Raw genomic sequence first — 20,737 nt, 5'->3', positions numbered from 1 at the left:
AACAATGTCTTGTATAGGTAACAACACATTAGACGAGGGCAATTGCCCGAAATCCGAACGATGGTTCCAACCGTGAAATTAATGCCCCGTCCCACCACTCCATAAAACTAAAACTTAGCCTCGGAAACCCGAAACCATTGTGAGCATGATTCGTCTCGAACAGAAGTGCAGGCAGTTCCTGGACAGGTCGACCTATAGAGGCTCGAACTCTCACGTAAATGCACTTGCATGTATGTAAGAGTAAGGAAATCGACTGGTCGCCCTTTTTGTTTTGCTTGTACACGAGTGTTGTCATCATAAACAGCAATGTTTTTGAAAACAAATGTTTTTTAATCGGCAAAAATTGAGAAGTTTTAGCCTTTCAGCTGTAAAACCGGGCAATTTATAGGACAGTTCACATGCTGATACTTTGGTAAACCACTGGCTGTCCGCAAGATCATCAGCTCTATCGCGGGTTATGTAACCTGTCCAGAATGCAGGTGAACCCAAACGTTCGGGTAACGTTCGGACAAGTTCAACGGCAGCGTTTTCAGGTTCGCCGCCCGCACCGGCCGTAGAACGCCGTGCAGTGTTCCTCAAAAACCACCACCGCTCCGAAACCAAGAATGCTAGGTGCACGTTATTGGTATCAAAACACGCGCAATTAATGCCTCATAATAAAAAAAAATTGGTCGCGGTCACACGAAATGCCAGAGTATTCAAAGATCATAAAGGGGGGGGGGGGGGGCGGGTTGCATCTGCCCACTGTGTGTGTGTGTGTGTGTGTGTGTGTGTGTGTGTGTGTGTGTGTGTGTGTGTGTGTGTGTGTGTGTGTGTGTGTGTGTGTGTGTGTATGTGTATGTGTGTGTGTGCTTGCTCATCATCAATCACTCAAGCAGCCTGTTAAGGATATAAGAGTGTTAAGTTAATGTTTTGTGTGTTTTAACGCAGGTAAAGATTTGACCTTGAAGGGATTGTTTTACAATTTAAGATATCGAAGCAAGCATGATATATGAGGAAACAGGCTCACTTTGGCTTTGGCAGGCTCACTATTTTAAGGAGAAAACACCGCAATACACGATACCATTTCTTAGTGTAGTAAATATGTTTCTGGATGCGTCATTTTGTATTACGCCATCGTGCCTTGCACAATATTGGATGAGAACCAGTTGACGGCCGTTTTATTTCGAAATCGTGCTCAAAACTACAGATGTGAACGACTCGACTATTATATTAATCTTGTCATTGATCGTTGCATGGATAATGAAATGGCAAGATTTGGATGACGTTAAAATGACGTTATGAATGCCAAGGTGACCTTGAAATGCTCTCCCCGAAAAATGCTGTCCCCATCCTCGCGGACGGGTGAATAAAAGCTAGAGGGGTTTAGGTCTTAACAAGGGTAGGGCTATGAGCGCCACTGAAAGATCGTCAAGATGGATACTTCTGTTCAAAACCCATGTAACTGTTGAACACCCTGTTTAAGTGTAGATAAACGCAGCCTCATGAAGTGTTGATGGGAGGCTATGAATTCGCGTAAGACGAGTAGGTGGGCCGCACGGTGGTGACTTTACCCAGCAGCAAAACGATGGGGTGCTGCAGCACAAACCGAGCAGCAAGTCTGCAAAGTGCGCTGAGACACCAGACCTCAGGTGTCCGACCTTCGATCGGTTGCCTTGAGCCCGCAACTCCGCCGAGTGCACCAGAGTGTCTCCGGGGGTGGCTGCGAGAGGCTAGAGGACTGCTTTAGTCCTCAACATTTACATCTACGTTATATTGAGTTTTAACGTTTACGTTTCTTAGTTCTCCGCATTTACAGCAGCAAATTTATTGCGTTTGGGAGGGTTGTGTGACGTTACACATTCTGCCAACTTCCCAGCAATGGGTTGGCTTAGTGAGTTCTTTAACACGTGCTCGGGTGGGGCGTCAAATTGACGCCCTCAAAGTGTTTTCCAAAATAATTTTCGAAGAGCGCAGCGCAGCCGCGCTTGATTTTGCATACCTGTAGACAATTGAACAACGGATCGCTCGGCATAAATAATTTATATGTACCTCGTAAGGCCGTTGACCTATGGCAGGTCAAAATCAGGCCATGATTTCAGCGAAGGCAATTTCTAGGGAGTTGTTCAATCTAATCCAACAACGGAGTGTTATACGAAGCCATACATCTCTGAGATGCTTTCTTAGGCAACACAAATATTGAGTGAGCGAATAACGTTGACCTCAGGTCAGGCACGACGGTCAGACCAAGGTCAAACCCAACCTGTTTTATTATTCTAGAGCTGGCTGTACCGGATAGTTTCTGGTGTTCATTTCGAACTTACTGATAGCAGGAACCGCAGTATGCATTTTCCATGGACTTCTTAGAGGTCATAGTAGCTCATCGACCTTAAACCCAGGTCGCCTATTTGTTTTTAGGAGCATGCTGCCTTGCGTAATCTTTGCCGCTTTTTCAAATGCAAAGCTCAGAGCAGTCTTGTATGATTTTGGTCATCATGACCTTCAAAAGGCCAGACAAGGTCACTGACCTTAAATGAGCTGGTTACCTTTTGTTTAAAACAGCTTTTTAGATTCTGGGGGCACTTTGGAGACAGCGTATAATTTGACCTTATTTAACCTTATTTGACGCGAAGTTCATGACTTAAGAATCTTAAACTTTGACCTAAGTGAGTTTGTGTGCTGGTCAACACACCCTGTGAATTTGGTGCCTCTAGCTTTCTTAGTTCCCGAGATCTCAGGGGGTCAAAATCACCCCCACGCGGGAGAGGGGTATCCGGCCGGTCACCCGGGCGCGTGTTAACGCGCAGCTTAGGAGCAGCGCTCCACGAGGGAGGAAGAGCTTAGGGAGGGGTGACAGTAGTCATGAGCGTGTGTTACGTGTGTGCGCGTATGTGCGTGTGAATGATTGTATTTGTGTGTGTGTGCAGTGTGCTAAGCCTAGAGTTTACCTGCTAGTTGTGTGTAACTTAAATACTTGATTAGATTGAGCAGCTCCGAGTGCTCGTCACCGGGAAGCATTAGCAGAGTATGCTCTACGTTTACAACCCCGCCAATAACCTTGGAGGTGGCGTTGTTGGCTTTGAAGTTATTTGTTCTTCAGTAGGGTGTGCTTTATGTTATGTCGGGTGCGGCAAATATCGCAGCTGGCCGTGTCCAAGCGTTATTTTGGAGGGCTGGTGCTGCGAACCTGATAAAGCCGGTCCTGAGTCTAGTGAACAAAAACCCCTCGCGACGACAATTCTGATGGCTAGATGACAATTTGGCGAATGCTGGCTTCATAGAGTGGTTGGAGTGCTGCTTTGTCCGGAGTGTTGGTTGATAGGTTTTCAGGTTGAGGTGCAGAAAAGCTTTTCAATCGTCCAGAGACGGTTCTATGCCGAAGGCGGTCTAGAGTTGGAGGGTCTTTTTGGACAGTTTATCGACCTTATCGCTGCCGCCTATGTCGGTGCGCCCCGGAACACAAAGGAATGGAATGTGCTGTACATGACGGAGCACCACTTTCTGGATGACGTCAACGATGCAGTGCTTTTGATCAGCTGTGCCACTGATCAACTGTCAGACCGACTTGGATTCGGAGCAAATGATTACGTTGGTGCGTTTTTGCCGCAAGGCCAGCTTAAGTGCGGTAAGAAGTTTCATGCCCGAGGCTATGCCTCGGGCATGAAACTAGATGTTTTGTCTGGGAGACGATTGTAAGGCTTAGGGCCTGATCCGTGGAGTGTCATGCCTACTGTGTGGCTGCGCTTCGACCTGCAAGTGAAAATCAGCCGTGTGTGTGTGCATGAAGTGCACGATGCTCGTAAACATGGCTTGATATTCTGTGAGCGTTACGTTGCTTTTCTATTCAGATAGAGGGTTCTCTACTTTTGGAGTGCCGTGCTGCCAGAAGGGCTTAGTTCCTGGAGCTGGAGCTGTGTTTGACAGCGCCAGGTTCAGACTTGTGAGAGTCGTTTGAAGTTGCATGGTAAAGGGCGGTTTTGTCGCGCTGTCCGGCTCTTTGAAAGTACGTCGTTCGTGAAGCAGGTCTTGGACGGGTGATCTCCAGTGGGTGCATTTTCATACAGTGACGGCAAAGCTGTGGCGTCCGCCTCATTTGGCGGGACGGCACCTGTGTGTCTGCTTTAAGGCTTGATGTGGGTGTGATCCGTAACGCTCCGATGGCGACCCTTATGCATGTGTTTGGATGGAGTCGGTGCGTTTGCTGAGTTGGTGTGCAATGGAGCCGTAAATAAATGCGTTGTACTGAATAATGCGTCTAATAATTGCTGTCGAAACCTGAAGAATTGTTTTGCGGTCGCCTTCCCAGTTCGTGTCTCTGAACGCACAGAGGATGTTGGCGCGCTTTTCACACCTGGTGGAAATTTCTCTGATGTACGCGTTGAATATGAGTGCTTTTTTCCAGGTTGACACCGAGGAATTTCAAGCTTTGAACTGTTTCATACCTTTGCCGTTCGGTTGATGTTGAGAGGTAGGGAAGGTCGACCTGGAGTAAGTGACTGGCTGATGTGTCTGCCGACAGGGTGAAACCCTACTAGGGACACCACGATTCAGTGTGATTTAGGCTTCATTGTACAATATTTTCAGCCCTAATGAGGCAGTTTTGTGTTGTCCCAACGGCCACATCGTCCGGAAAAAGTGAATAACTAAAGGGAGTGTTCGCCATCTGAAGATATTTAGGCAAGCGTCAGATGTCATGAAATAAGTTCACTCATAACTTTTGTCATGGTTTTAAGTGAAAAAGGCGGCTCTTGGCAAAACAATTTCTCTGTTACAATGCTCCTCTTTTGTGATAATGCTCCTTAATCCGTCGTTGTTTGGTTACGGCATCGGGCCTTACTCGACATTGATCAAGAGCCAATTGATGGCCGTTTTACCTGGAAATTGTGCACACGAATGCTAGGCATGAACGACTCGAAAATTATCAATGTTGGCCTTCATCGCCGCGTGGCTAATGAAGCGGCAGGGTTTGAATGACGTCATGATGGTGTTGTGGATGTCTGGGTGACCTTGAAATAGTTTCCCCGCAATAATCTGCACATTTCGCAGACACTGCACAGCCTGCACATAGTCTGCACAACTGCCAAGTGCTTGCTTGACGGAGGGTACGTATAAACATCCGGGTTAGCTGAACTGAAGTCACAGCTGGACGCAAGGCCATTTAGTCTGGACTTAAGATCGACGCAAAAGGTGTGGTCGGCAGACACGGTGTCGCAAATGTGGGGCAAATGCGTTCATTGCCAGTATTGGGTCTGCAGTGTGTTGGTTCTGGATGGTGAGCTGTGGGAACGGCCCTGGGGGAATGCGTTCGAGTTAAAAGCATCTCATGAGCTTCCAGATTTGTGTTAGGGGCGTTAAACGGCTAAACCTCACCGCAAGCTGCTGGCATGATCGGGTACGTTGTGTTCTGATAGTTCGCAGCGAACTCTGGCCTGATTGTAGGCTATGTAGTTCGTTTGCACTCACATCTTGTGCATACTCTAAGAGTTTTGCGGGTTTTACAACTGCCTCCTGGCAGGCCTGTGACCACCAAGGCGCTGGTGCCTTTTCTCGTGGTTGCTTACGCTTAGTGATGCTGGCTTATGCTGCTGAGCTGATGGCTCCTAAAACTGTGCTGATGTTGCGGTTTTGCGAGACAACTAAAGTCAGGTCTACCACTCACTAAGATTTTGGCCGGTCCGTCCATTTCAAACTCCAGGAGAGTGTGTGAGTGTTAACGTGGTATATTGACTCAGAGCCGAGTGCATTGCAATTGGATAGCGATTGCTTAACTCTGGGTGTGAGTCAATAGCCCAGTCAGAGAAGTGCACGAGTCCTGAGGTGCAGCACGAAAGGTCTATGGCTGCGTCTGTGCCACCAAAACGAGTTATACCGGGTGCAGGCGCTGGTGTTGAGCAGACTCAGCATGTGTGCATGTAAAAGGTCGTAAATGGGGTAGCCGCGGGTGTCTGCTGTGTGGCCCCCCTCCCCCTCCCTCAGGCTGGGTGTTTGGCGTCAAAGCCACCTCGGAGAATGTGTGCCTGTGGAATTTGTTGCAGGAGGTGATCGAGCTCAGTCTGCATGCCGGGTAAGATGCAGTAAGATGACCAACGTCTCGATGTGGTGTATTCTAAGTCTGAATGGAACGCAATCGAAGTGTGACTGAACAGTCTGCCGGCCAGTAGGGTGCACTGTTGGATTTGAGGATGGCTGCGCTCCCTCGTCGTATGTTGGCGTCACTTACGTCGTACAGGTGCAGAGTATAGCCGGATATAAGTGTCCAGTGTGTGTTGCTGTTTTAAAGTATGTTTCCTGAATGACTGTAAGCAAAGGCAGCCGGTTGAGAAAAGCTGCTTTGAGTTGATTTAAACGGCTGGTCAGGCCACCAACGTTTCACTGTAAGATGTGCTCCATTCTGGATTTTGAGCCCCCCCCCCCCCCCCCCCCTCCTCCCCATCAGGGCGAGGTGTAAATCATACTTTCGGGTGGGGAATCACCTGCCTTCTCCTGATATCTGAGAATATAAGTAAGCTGAAGACCCCAAATTCACAGGGTGGATTGGAATGCATGTAAACTCATTCGTGTCCAAACCTGAGGTTCGGAGGTCATGACTATTGGGTCATATAGAGTAAACCAATGTCAAACTCCAAATTAGCATCCAACGTGCCTCAGACCTTCTCACGCAACCAACACATCTGTTCGAAGCAAAGGCCATTGGTGTTTACTTAAGCACACGCGTCTTGGTGGACTTTTAAAAGTCATGTTGACATAAAACAAACATTTCGTTTTTGAATTTTGTATCGGAATCAGCGTGGAGGATTACACTAGGTGGTATGCTCCCAAAAGTAGCATGTTTGTATGGATCATTTTAGGCCAGTGATGTGTTAAAAAGTCAGGGAACAATGTCTGTTGTGCCCCCTGTTATCAAAATATCCGAAAGATGCATCAGAAACCACCTGATGCATTTAAGTCTCCAGTACAAATCATGTTAATGTTGGCCTCCATTAGACCCTTACGCCTGGTCGAAGGTTCATTCAACTCGTCGTTATCCTAAATTTAACTGTCTTATCGGCTGAGAAACTATCTCAGAGACGTATGACCGTCTAACACTTCGTTGTCGCTTCAGAGCAATTCATTCCCTATAAATCGGTTTGCGTAACCGGCTTCCACCACGCGTTCTTAGTAGGATCCCATTCCTGGATTTGCTGGGGACGCCTGTGGCGCCGCCACCACTCAAGGATAATATTTATATGAGGAGTCCACTGATAAGACAATAGTAAAAACCTTATGCCTTGTAGACAAACCTGGAGGGTGGATATATAGGTGCGTTGATAGTTCGGCAATATGCCTTTATCGAAACGATTAGCATCAGTGGATTCAACATTGCTGACCAATGATGCTGCTCACTTTGAATCAAGTAGGATCACCGGCTCGATTTAAGCCGAGTCAGATCATCGGCAGGCAATTTCAGGTTTACTTCTACCATTCGATTCCATAAAGACATGCTCTCGAAATCTCAACGCATCTGTGTCTCCATTATCCTGCGCTTAACCAGGAAAAATGAGGCTATTACTTCTGTCTTATCTATGTGCATAATGTTTCTCGCAAATATGCTTAACGACTTACGAGGAGTCAAATGATCAGCCTATTAGCCGGATAACGTAAAGCGTTCGACTCGGCACGTTTGGACTCCCATAGCAAGGTCACTGACCTCATTGAACTTTTGCATAGAACAGGTATTTAGCTTCACGACGGTTGCATGAGGAGTTCGGGGGGCACTTGATACACCAATCTGGAGCTTGACATGGTTTGACCTTATTTGACCTTTAGTTCATGACTTGGGAACTTCAAAGTTTAAAACAAGTGAGTTAACGTACGGGTCAAGCTGCCCTGTAAGTTTGGCGTTTCTAGCTATCTTGTTTTTCGAGGTCTCAGAGGGTCAAATTACCCCCCCCCCCCCGAGCGAAGGGTATTTAGCCGGCCAACCGGACGCACGTTGGCAATCTGAAATCGGCATGGAGCTTGATATAGAAAATCAGCTGATATAAGGCCCCCTTTCACATGCCAGTGAATTTGATGTTCAATGTCACGTCATATTGAAAAATGGATTAGTATAATTTGGTATTTTTGTCTCAAAAAGCGCAACACATTTCATTGCCTACGAAAGCATGGTAGACCCCGCGGAGGCACCGGCTTCGGTCGGTGTAGGGGTCTAGCGCCCCGTCGGGTCCCAGCTCCGGTAACGGGCGGACAGCGCAAGCTGCTCCTCTCAGGGCGTAGCGACGCTGCCGGTACGTGACCTCCTGCTCCTTGTCCCGCCCGCTCCCTTCCCATTACCCGCTTTCCCACATCCGGCCCACTCATCACTATTACTCCTCGTTTTATCGGGGTCGCCGTGCCCCATCGCCCGCGTCCCCGGGTTGATCGGATCCTGGCGGCTGAGGGGCGTGTCGTGCAGGTCAGTCACGGCGCGTCCCAACACTCCACTTCGGCCAGGAAATCCAGGTGCGCGGGGGGCTCGTGGGGCCCAGCACGGGTCTAGCGGCTTGTCGCTCGCGCTGCGGCTGGGTGCTCCATGCGAGTCTCCGCTTGGGGCGCCCGGCTGTGCTCAGCGGCTTAAGGGGTCAAGGGGCTTCGGCGCTGAACCACGGTCAAGACGGGAAGGGGTCTCCACGTTTACGCCTGGCCGTGCGGGAGGCGTCGTTCGCCCTGTATGGCATTGGGGTAGCTCTGGCGGCGACCTCCCCCCCCCCCCCCGAGGGAGTGTTGGACCGTCCCCCAGTTGGGCTCCGGGGTGGGTTAGGAGCCTCGGTGCCGGATACTTAAACCATACATGCATGACAACTTCAATAAAAAACTCGCACCCCGAAAAGGGGGCGGACAGAGAGTACAGGTGGTAGTGCGCCAGCGCCTACCCCTCGAATCTTAATTATCCGAAGCGCCGAGAAGGCGCTATCGTGCCTTTCGCCCTTTCAAAGGCGAAATGGGTGTGATCGGTTTGGAAAGGGCTCCGATGCGATAAGCTCAAGGACGGTGGGATCGAGGTCGAGTTTCAGAACGGAGAGGAGGCGAAACGGGCCATGACTTCGGATAGGTTTGTGTACTGTGTGCGAGATGCGGAAGGGAAGAAGGGCCTGTCAGTGGCGATGACCGTCGAGGTTCATAGGACAGAAAACTCGTCAAAGGGTATCATCAACTGTTTTGACCTGAAAGGTGTCAGTGATGCTGGAATAGTCGACGGCCTCGCCGAGTTCAGGGTAACAAATACTCGCCGCATCAAGGTGCGCAGGGGTGCGGAGTTGGTCCCCGCCAACATCATCGTACTGACTTTTAACCGTCCTGACATACCATCTGAAGTAAGGGTAGGCTATGTGAAGGTGAAGGTGCGCCTTTTTATTCCGAACCACATGATATGTTTTAAGTGCCAGATGTTTGGACATACGAGGGATTTCTGCCATAACCAGCCAGCATGTGGTAAGTGTGCTTCTCCAGAGCACCCGAGTGATCAGTGCAATGCAGCGAGTCCATGGTGTGTGAACTGTGGGAAAAACCAAAAACCTCATTCTACTTTCGATCGTGCCTGTCCGCCGTACGCCAGAGAGAAGGGGATTGTTGCACTGAAAACCACGAAAAACATCTCATTTCTTGAAGCGAGGGTACAGATGAACTGAGCCATCCTAAGACATCATATGCCACAGCAGCCCAAGTTCCTGTGGCACATGAAATCTCCTTAGATCAGCTGACTGGAACGCAACTAATTAAACTACTTATATCATTCGGGCTATCTGTTGTACCGGCGTCCCAGGTGCACACCACCGTATCGGCAACATCATCGTCCCCCGTGTCGTTGGCACCCTGCGCCCCTTCTGAGGCGCAGGCCAGCTCGCCAGTTGTTACCTGGCCGTCTCACCCCTCCCCGGTGCCGGAGCGCCCGGTGCCCGCCGTGGTGCCGACCTCCGCGGCACCATCTGACGCGCGGGCGGAGGGGGAGGGATGGACGGTCGTTCAGCGTGGCCGAGGCCTGCGGACTTCGCCGGCCTCACCATCCGGCACCCAGTTGTCGTCATCTCCAGTGACACCGGTCGCGAGCACTTCTCGAAGAGCGCTTGAAGCCCTAGAGCGTCACGAGGCAGACAGGCGCGCCCGTGAGGCTAAGGGGGCGCGCCTGGCTGAGCTGGAGCCGGCCAAAGCAGCCAACAGGCTGTCAGGAGCGGGCAAGGAGCCTGCTCCCCGGAGCAATATTCCCTCACCGCGAAGACCGGTTGAGGCTCCACCTCGGCACCAGGTGGTAAGCAGGGACTCAGTGATAGCCCCTCCTCCGCCACCACCACGCACGGGATATGCTGGCTCCAAGCGTGTCCCATCTGGGCCCTTATCCTCAAGTGACGTCCTCAAGTCCTTTTACAGATGTTTTTACAGTGGAACTGCAGGGGAGTAAGGGCTAATGCGCTCAACCTCCAGGCTGAGATTGGCCAGAAGTGTCCCGCAGCTGTTGCTCTGCAAGAAACAAAACTGGCGCCGAACTCCTTCTTTGCGTTAAAAGGCTACGCAGTATTCCGCAGTGACGTGCCTGCTGACACTGTTACGCACGGCGGTGTCCTCCTGGCCATTCACCACAGCCTGCCAGCTCGAAGGCTTGACTTGAAATCGTCGCTTCAGGTTGTAGCAGCACGTGTTCATTTCAACGGTCGCATCATCACAGTCTGCCCTCTGTACCTGCCACCTGGCGCCAGTTTTCCATCATTGGGGCTCAGGCGCCTGATGGTTGGGATTCTTCCGCCAATCTTAGTATTAGGAGACCTTAACGCCCATCACACCGCCCGGGGCTGTGATGAAACAAACACTCGCAGGAGGTCGTGCGAGAGCATTATACACGGTGCTTCCCTGTGCATTCTAAACACCGGACAGCCAACGCATTTTATTCTTCCTTCCGGGCGGACATCAACCCTTGATCTCAGCCTTTGTAGCCCACAGCTTATGCCGCACCTGGAGTGGACAGTGGCCGACGATCCACTAGGCAGTGACCATTTTCCGGTGTGGTTGAGATTCCGAAGTCCTGGGGTGCCAGGCACCAGGACCCAGCGTTGGGATTTCAAAAAGGCTGATTGGAAGAGCTTTGAAGCTCGACTGGAAGCGTCGGTTTCCACACGTGTTGTGAGTGTGCCTACCTCTGCAGAGAATTTCAATGCCCTGCTTTTGAAATGTGCTGACGGGTGCATCCCCCGCACTTCATGTAATCCACGCCGCACGCCCGTTTCGTGGTGGACGGATGAGTGTCGTGACGCCATCCGTGCTCGCAAACGCGCTTTTCGAGCTTTCGATCTAAGGGGCAGCACGGCCAATCTGATTGCGTTTAAGAAAGCAAGGGCGTTCGCGCGTCGAACGATCAGGGGGGGGGGGGGGGGCGAAGCGCAATTCGTGGCGTGATTACGTCCGCACACTTACCCGTCTCACACCTACTGCCCAGGTCTGGTCACGGATCAAGCGAACTTCCGATCAGTTCTGCTCTACCCTACGCCCCGTACTACACGTAAATGGTCACGACGTCATACATCCAGTGGATGTTGCAAACGAGATTGACCGAGCAATCTCGGGGCGCAGCCGTGGTGTCAGTACGCAACGGCAGTTTGTTTGCGATAGAATGCGACACGAAGAAACACATATAGACTTTGCTTCCACCAAAGACATGGCATATAATGATCTCTTCACCATGGTCGAATTAAAGCATGCTATCGACATGCTGCGGTGCGTGTCAGAGGGCCCTGATGGTGTGCATAACAACATGCTTCAGCATCTTCCTGGTAGCCTGTTGACAATTTTGCTAACAATCTTAAATCACTTCGGGTCAGCGGCGACTTTCCGTTCTCATGGCGTCAGGCTACTCTGGCCCCTCTTCTGAAACCAGTGAAGAGTGGTTTAAATCCCCGACATTATCAACCCACCGCACTTACATCGTCACTCTGTAAGTTGATGGAGAAAATGGTAAACGTCCGACTCACATGGTTCTTAGAACAGCATGACGTCTTTACTTACGCACAGTGCGGTTTTAGGAAGAATCGTAGCACGGTGGACCACCTTTTAACACTCGATGCTATGATTCAGCAAGGTTTCAAAGGGAAAGGTCTTGTAGGTGTTGTATTTTTCAATCTTGAAGCCGCTTACTATACCACGTGGCGACGTGGTATCCTCTTAAAACTTTTCAAGCATGGCATACGTGGTCATATGGGCACCTTTTTGAAGAATTTGTTGGTTGAACGCGTCTTCCGTGTGCGTGTGGGTAATGAGATGTCAGCACCTTTTCATCAGGTGAATGGTGTGCCTCAGGGAAGCGTTTACGGGCGGCGCTTTTTGCTATCATGATAAACGACATCGTTGACGTCATACCGCAGTCAGTCGGCCGCGCTCTCTTCGTAGATGATTTCACCATATGAACCAGCGCATCAAGGACGCATGTAATGGAACGCCAGGTCCATTTGGCTGTTGACCATCTGGAAAGGTGGGGCACCGTTAATGGGTTTTGGTTTTCCACCGTGAAAACGGTCGCCACGCGCTTCTGTCGCCGTCGTCAATGCGGTGGCCTGGCTCTCCGTCTTTACGACCAACCCATTCCCACTGATTCGGTAACCAGATACCTTGGGGTATATGTCGACAGCCGTCTCACATATAAGGCGCATTTTAAAACGCTACGAGACAGATGCTTTAAAGCTTTGAACATTTTAAAATGTGTGGCACTTACGTCATATGGTGCGGATATGAAAGCGCTCATGCTTTTATACCGTTCACTTATCCGTTCTAAGCTTGATTACGCATGTTTTGTATATGACAGCGCAAGTGAGTCAAGCAAGCGTCCGTTGGGCACTGTCTAACACACAGCGCTCCACATCACCACAGGAACGTTTCGAACGTCACCTGTCGCAAGCTTTCTTGTTGAGGTCAACGAGCCGCCGCTGTCGGCTAGGCGGGAAATGCTTGGCAAGAGATATGCTCTAAAGCTGCGGCAATTCCCTTCTCACCCGACATATTATGCAGTTTTCTCTCGTCGAACAACGGCTGTGTTTCTTGGTGGTCTGGATCAACATTACACCCCTTGTTGCGCCAGGATAAGGCTTCTGCTTGATGCCAGTGGCATTCCTCTTTGCAGCGTGGTGGTGTCGGCTGTACATTTGTAAGTGGAACCGTCACTCGACCATTTACACTGTCAAAGCACGCGTCGGTATCCACCTCCGAACTGGTAGCTATAATCAAGGCGCTCTGTTTTATTGAAGTTGGGAATGAGTCCTTGCACCTTGTTTTAACAGGCTTTTTGAGCGGCCTCTTGGCTTTGAGAACTTTCAACCCATTGTCCCCTTTTACAGGACATTTTGATGCGGCTCACTGCATTGGACCGAGTTGGAAAGAACGTGATACTTTGTTGGATTCCTAGTCATGTAGGTATCGTTGGAAATGAGCTCGCTGACGCAGCCGCAAAACGGGCATCACATGCACCATGTACGCACAGATTGCCTCTTCCAGCTCGAAATTTGTATCCATCCATTTTACCTTTCTTGCAACACAAGTGGCAGCTCTGTTGGGATCATGACACAAATAGCAAATTGAAACACATAAAACCCAAATTGGGCCTGTGGTCTTCCAGCTTCCGCGATTCGAGGCAAAAAGTTGTACTTTGCAGGCTGCGTATTGGCCATACGTACGAAGCTCACAGATATTTGTTGTGTGGAGGTGAGAGACCCCGATGCCCTCATTGTTCCGCGTTTCTTACCGTGCACCACGTAGTAATGCCTTGTCCACATTTCGCCCGGGAGCAATCGCTTTACTTTGGACGAAATGCTACCCCCCTTACGCTAAGTGACATTCTTTGTGATCACTCGCAACTTCTTGAAGATGGCTGACTGTTTTCATTCCTTGCGGAAATCGGATTTTGCTGTATATAGGCACCTCGTAGCTAAATGACAACGTTATGGGCGCAATATGACCTATGCAGTCGGTGCGCCCAACAACCCTTATTAACCACAGAACAAGAAAGCATGATAAAAGAGGGTCTCGTAAGACATTCTTGCCAGGAAATGCATAACGTACGTTATTTATCGACAGCCCGCTACACAAAAGACCCGCTTCACCGGGTTGGTCGTGTCCTTCTTGAAAACACACAGTTGAGAAAGATCTGTTTCTCTCCATTTCTGTGTTTTGTCCGTTTCGACATCTTCAAGTAAGCCATCACAAACAGCGATGCGGATAAACTGATGATCCAATGACGTCATACCATGCATGAGCTGTCTGCAGCGGAACAGCAGTGCCAGTTTGGAACCTGAGAAATGAAAAAGGACCGAATGCAAGTTTCGTTGTGGGGTTGTGGGCGGCGGCGTGCTTCCAGGATATTATATACCTATTCATGGTATCTGCAGGTATGCACATATATAATCAGTATGACACTCTTTGTTGCATGAGGTGCCTTTGAATACCACTGTTATAACGATTTTCGTGTGGGGCTATGTCTGAGTGAGATGCACAGATCTGCGTCGTCGCTAGGTGCTTAGTTACTGCTCTCCGCACATACTTGAAAAAGATAGTGGTGACCAAACCGCTATGATCCCAGAAGCCATAAGGGCTAAGAACACATAATGTGGGTGGTTGGAGGCTATAAACTGCAATTTTGCGAATTGTTTGGCTCAAAGTCAGTGCTGTCTACATCAAGTTTTGTCAAATGGTTCAAAATTTCCTTGTATATTGTTTGGGTAATAAGCCAGACCAAAACGTATTTTTCTGCTGGGAAATATGAGATAATGTTTGTGAATAGCTGTGGAGGGCTTAGCAAATTTTATATATGTTGGAGGGAGGTGGTTTTTTGAATGAGTGGCCCCACCTGTCCTTATCCTGAACCTTTTGGGAAACTCACACCTTTGCAGCTGATTGGCATGTCATGATAAAATGATGGTATTTAGCCAGAGTGTGGACTCCTTTTCATGCACATCACATCATTGCATTGTTTCACGCCAAATCAGTGATGAAGACACACCTGAGCTGCATTGCGTGATGCAACACCACTGATTATTTGAGAAACTATCAATTAATTCCTTGGTACAGTTTAGGCCATTGTTCAACCTTTTCTCCCTCTGATTATCCATTTGGTCCCTGATGTAGCAAGGGATGTGTAACAATTCAAAGGGCCATTCCTTGTCATCAGAGGAAGCCAACAGTGGCTGGACTCTGGAGTACATTTTAAGGTGTTTTGAAGCACATCAGTATGACTTGTAACCACACCTGAGTGTAGTATTACTCGGACTGAAAATTGTTTCCCTCTCTCCATTGCCACCCTCCCCAAGTGCTCCACTGGCCACCCCCTCATTTCCTTGTGCAACATGATTATTGGATGGCCATGATGAACTATCTGATTCACCAGATTGCGGGTAAATGAACGTAAGCTGCAGCACTGCATGGCACCATGACAGTTGAAGGTGATGCCTTCCATTGCAGGGTAGGCACAATGATCTGTATTAAGTTCCATTGCTGCTATTCCTAATGATAGCTGGAATAGGGTCACTTACACCACATCCACAAATTTCTGCTATATGTTTAGATAGCATGCACCACATAATGACTGGTAGGCTGAAGTTTGCAATTGAAGAAAAAAGAAGATGGCATTCAACACGGGGTTATTACATGCTATCAGTTCCATGTGCACTACCAGTGATGTCCACTTTCCATTTCTGCCTCTGCTTCAATGGGCACATGAATCTGGTATCCAGACTGGTAGCTTTTAGAAGTTTTGAACCTGTTTTCATTTGTTTCTGGTAACATGCAAAGCCTCTACTTAAAGGACTAAAAAGTACATGTCCTAGTCTCATTGCGACAATTTTATTTACACACACAGTGTAACCAGCCTCAATATTGTACTCAAATTATATATGTGCATTACTCTTGATTCAAATGCATTCTTGTACCTCAATCTATGATGCTGTCAGTCATGCTGATCCAGCATGTGGCCCCTCATGTTGTTTTGTTGAAGTGAGCCACAGACCATCAATTCTACTGAAGAGTTCTGCTGGCAGCTTAGTTTCAGAATGTTTGATCTGTCTTATTGTGACATGATCATTGTGGGCAGAACTAATTCTAATACAGCAGAGTTTGTCGAAGTGCAGCACAGATTTCTCATCAGCCACTAAACTGTTACTTGTCTGGCCAAGCCCCTTCCTTATCATAATCTGCATCCAGTGATGTCCTCCCTCGGCTTGAAGACCATGTGCAGCACCATGTTTTGTTTCTCCACCTTGACCAACAGCTGACAGTCCACCTTCGTCAGTATGCTACAAATGGGTGCAGAGTGCATTATGAGTAGCCCCAGTAGAAGCCAATGGCAGAGTTTTTTTTTTACCACAAATAAATAATTCTCTGAGAAGTTGCCTTGAACCACCACTTTGTCTTCATTGGCAGTAGCTTTTTGGAGTGGGCAAAGTACTGCCCCTTCTTATCAGCTTTGAAGTGGTGTCTGGTCAGTTTTGTGATTTGCTGGCTAAGAGATCTCATGCAGTCTTCCTTTGTCCCCATGATTTCCACCAGTGCACAGCGATCTATGCTCACCCATTGTTGGTACTGAATCTCACCATCCCATCATCATCAAAGGTTGTACCACCCTTGTCACTACCCTCCGTCTTGTCCAAGGAGATATGACTTACAAAGTCCATTACTCCCCCCTCACCATAACAGCCATCACAATCCTCCAGTATTCATATCAGGATGGCAAGGAGTGGATGTGAGCAATTTTGGATTTTGATGATATATGCGCACGCATACCGAATGCGTACCACTGCTGGCTGCCGAGATGTAGTGCTTCGGACAAAGTGCAGCAAATGTCGAGAGACTGGCAGGGCTTTTTATTCCCGCTTGTTAACGTCGTATGCTTTATGCAAGATTCCTAGAACAAGTCTTTCTGCACTCTACTCGTGGTTGCATCGAGCTGTGGGACCGTGACACAGTCGCCCTTGCCCGGACACATTCTGGCTGTCCCGGTCCGACTAGTAAACAACTTCACCTTCTTGTGACTGTCAGGAATGCCCATCCTCGCTTTAGGGACTTCTGGCGAGAGACCAAATGACCATGTACACGCGACCACTCTTTGTTTGCGTCCCGCCAGATAAGATAGCAACCTTTTGCCGTCGTAAATTTTTGTTTGCGCGGCATGAGAAGTTGGCTTAAAAACAGTTTATTAGTTCATTGACCATCCATTTGTGGTTGGGAAAATGCTGACATATAGTTTCCTTTCAAATCATCAAAGATACAACCTTGCAACACCTTTTCTGTCCTCCGCAGCAGCGTCGCCAGACTGCCTTGCTTGCCCCCCTCCTCCCCAACCCTGTGACGCTGCCATCGTCACACGGCCTCTGTGGAGATGATAGACGTGATTGTTCCTCTGTTTTTGCCTGGCCAGGCTTTTACTTGCGTACTTTTGTCTTACCGCGATCAAATTTATGCTCAATTTTGCCGGCAGCCACCCCTCCCCCTCCCCCTCCCTTCATCCCGACACTATTGTACACTTTTGTGACAAAAATGCGGTTGAATGATACATCCTTACACCCACTGACATGCTTGACGACACTGACTTTGGTGACTTTTCAACGATGTTACATCCGTTACACATATCACAACCAAGTATGCTTGAAACTATCGCGAAGACAGTCGTGCGTGCCGGGTTTGGAACGACCGTGCAGCGTTTTTGAAGAAACATGCCTTTTTACCTTTTTATTGTGAAAAATAATTTTGTGTGAGATTTGCATTCAACAAAATAGCGTTGCGAACGTCCGAAAGTTCAAAATAATTCGCGTGACTTTTGGTCACGCTATCACGGTTTTGAAAATGAAGTCAAGAAAAATTGGGAAATACACAATAGATGCACTGCGTTATCGCAAGGTGAGCGGTAAATCGTATTCAGGAATCTAACTAATTGTTAATCGCGTTATAGGCTCTCAACGATGCCTTTGTTAGCTACCTCTTAACAATGCCCGAGGCTATAGGTCTTCGACCATTGCTCGGACTTTTCTTAAAATTACACATTTGAATTTAGGCATAAGACAGCACCCTGACAAGATGCTCATGAAAATGCGAAGCATTGGGTGTTGTGGCCCTGTCGATTTGTTGTGGAATGTACCAAGATTTATTCACAATGAAAAACACCCTTGTCAGCTTGGTTACCTTTTCTGTCTACCCTAAAAGTGCTAAAACTTCTGTGCTAATTGCATAGCAAATCTGTTGATTTTTTCAATAATATTTGCTTTCAGCATGAATGCTTATAGCTGGTGACTTACTGGATACAAGATAATGCTCGTTATTTTGACCAGCTTTGATATGATTGAAATTTAATAAATGAAGGTAGTATATGTGTAGTGTGACCTGGATGCCCTTCTGGTGTAATGTAGACTTGGCACAGTGTTCACTACTGCCATGCATTAATTTCAGAGTATTTTGTATGATATCCTGGAAAAATGACTTTATGCTGTTTCATCTCTGTGACTGTTATAAATGACTGGCTCATGGCATGTTCCCAGCAAGCAAGCAGTTTGTTAATGGGACAGACATATGTCGGGCATGCTGCATTCTGACAACTATGTGAGCACAGAATGTAAATTGGATGGGCTCAGCTGCGTGATGGGGAGCATGAGTGGGTTCTGGAGCCCCCTCCCCCACACCTTTCTACCATACCTTTCAACAGAACATGATCAGTCGCCTGGCCTATCATGTACCTCTGGCTAATAGAAAGTGTGACGTTTGGTTGGTAGACCACTCTGAATATAGGGCAACCACCTCTCTTGTCAAGCAAGGGTGGGGAACGCGAAGCCTTGCCCTTTCTTTGTCGACGCTCATGGCCCTTTTTCTTTGTCTGCGCCCATGGCCCTTTCTTTGTCGACACCCAAGGCCGGATTTCCTGCTGTGGCGAGCATTTTTGTGAGCATTACTTCAGTCATTTTATATTTCTGACAAAAGTGAGCCCAAGCTCACTCATCTGAACAGCATCTCGCACTACACGAATACTGTCTGTAATGTTGTGTGTTGGCCAAGTGTTGCATGGACGAACCAGACACCAATGAGGTGATCACTGCATTGAAAGAGAAGATGGAAGAACCTTGCACGGCTGCCGCACTATTGTGCCTGGGAGCTCAACAGGGTCATTACGGGGTCAAAATGCATGTTGGCTCGGGTCTTATCGACGCATTCAACATTTGAGGCCATCTAGCGTCTCCATCACACACGTCCATCGCAGCTGGGGGCGTGGGGTGGATCGTGATCACGATCGGCACCAGATTCAGCCGGCGTCTCGACGCGCGACTGCTGGGCGGGCACGCTCTCAGCTGCACTCTCCCTCGCCTCACACACAACTCCAGTTAACCGTCTGTGTCGTTGATGTGTGGTACGCGGCTGCGCGCGTGGCGGGCCGCGGCGCGCCGGTGGCAGCTGAGCGGGCAGGCGCGCCGACGGCGTGAGATGAGACCGCCTGGCGCGGCCCGGCGCCGCGTGCGTCGCTGACACGGGCGCGTGTGGCTGTTGCAGGCCGCTCCGCTGGCTGCGCGCCGACCATCGTCCCCGGCCCGATCACCATGCGGTGCCGCTGACCGGGCGGCATGTGGCACTCGGATTTCGCCCGCGAGCCGTCCTGCGACAGTCTAGCCACGCTCAAGCTATGCGAGGTAATGTCCGGCAGTCGCTGCGCAACCGCTCTGGCGCTGGTTTTGACTGTGATTTGTGAGATCTCCTTCGCGTTCCTTTTTCGTGTTCGCTGAGTTGGCTTTCTGTCTTCCTGTGCTTCGTAACCTTGTTTTTGGCGCAATTTCCGCGGCAAGTGCACCGTGCCGTGCGCCGTATGTTAGCGTTTGCGTGGTGTTTGCTTTGGTGACCGTGCCGGTAACCGCCGCCGGACCGGCGCGCAGAGGGAGGAGGACGCGCTGCTGGCGGGCACGACGCTCTCGCAGACGCTGCCGACGCCGCGCCACCTGTCGGCCCGCCAGGCAGCTGAGGCGCGGCTCAGCCCGCCCGCCGACCGCGCTGCAGCCGCACAAGGTCAGCTGGCGCCCCGGCACCACTGTCACACGTCAGTTTGGGGCCAGGGAGCTGCGCGGAGGGGTCAGCTAGGGGTTAGGGAGTTGCAGCGGGGTCAGCTGGGGGTCCGGGAGCTGCGCAGCAGAGTCAGCTGGGAGTCAAGAAACTGCACAGCGGGTCAGCTGGGGGTCAGTGAGTTGCGCAACGGGGTCAGCTGGGGTCAAAGGTCAGTTGGTATCTGGATTCCCCGCACGTGGGAGGTCAGTGGCGCTCGGAGATGTCGGGATGGTGGGCGACAGGAGCTGCCCACGCATGACTCTTGAGCGCCATGAGGCCTGAGGGCAGTGGGCACCCGGAGATCCCCCGCAAAGCGCCGGGGCGCAGAGACAGCCGTCTCGGGGTCATCACGCACCCGAAGGTTTTCCCATTACGAGATCAGCCGGCACCCGGGGGGTCACCTGGAGCTGCCCCGGAGGTGCAGCGACGATGAGCTGGTACGACGTTGGCGATTTGCAGGGCTAGCCTGTAATTATCGCCTTTGGTTGTCGATTGGCCGGCCAGCCGCCAACTGAGCAGCGAGCCGCAGAGCGGGACCAGTCGGCCATGGTGATGGCGATGATTGCGACCCGCGCGGCCGCGATGCCTTCTAGAAGTCAACGCTCTCTGCATCCACTGATTGTAGGCCCACGCAAGTTTGGCGACAAGAAACGTATTTTTCTGAAAGTTTTGCTGTGCAAATCGTGAGGATTTTAATTCGGCG

The 20,737-nt window shown here is 49.8% G+C and overlaps 1 long non-coding RNA gene across 1 annotated transcript; it reads left to right on the top strand.

The window, feature by feature from the left end:
- The first annotated feature begins 14,277 nt into the window (after positions 1-14,277).
- On the top strand, positions 14,278-19,900 carry LOC119101484 (uncharacterized). The gene is made up of 3 exons (XR_005094570.1): positions 14,278-14,357; positions 19,492-19,628; positions 19,869-19,900. It is a non-coding gene; the product is annotated as an uncharacterized LOC119101484 (long non-coding RNA).
- Positions 19,901-20,737: the final 837 nt, after the last annotated feature.

Source organism: Pollicipes pollicipes, unplaced genomic scaffold (genome assembly GCF_011947565.3).
Source record: "Pollicipes pollicipes isolate AB1234 unplaced genomic scaffold, Ppol_2.1 Scaffold_4881;HRSCAF=5763_pilon_pilon_pilon, whole genome shotgun sequence".
In the NCBI taxonomy this organism is placed as follows: domain Eukaryota; kingdom Metazoa; phylum Arthropoda; class Thecostraca; order Pollicipedomorpha; family Pollicipedidae; genus Pollicipes; species Pollicipes pollicipes.
This window is presented reverse-complemented; position numbering and strand designations above follow the sequence as displayed.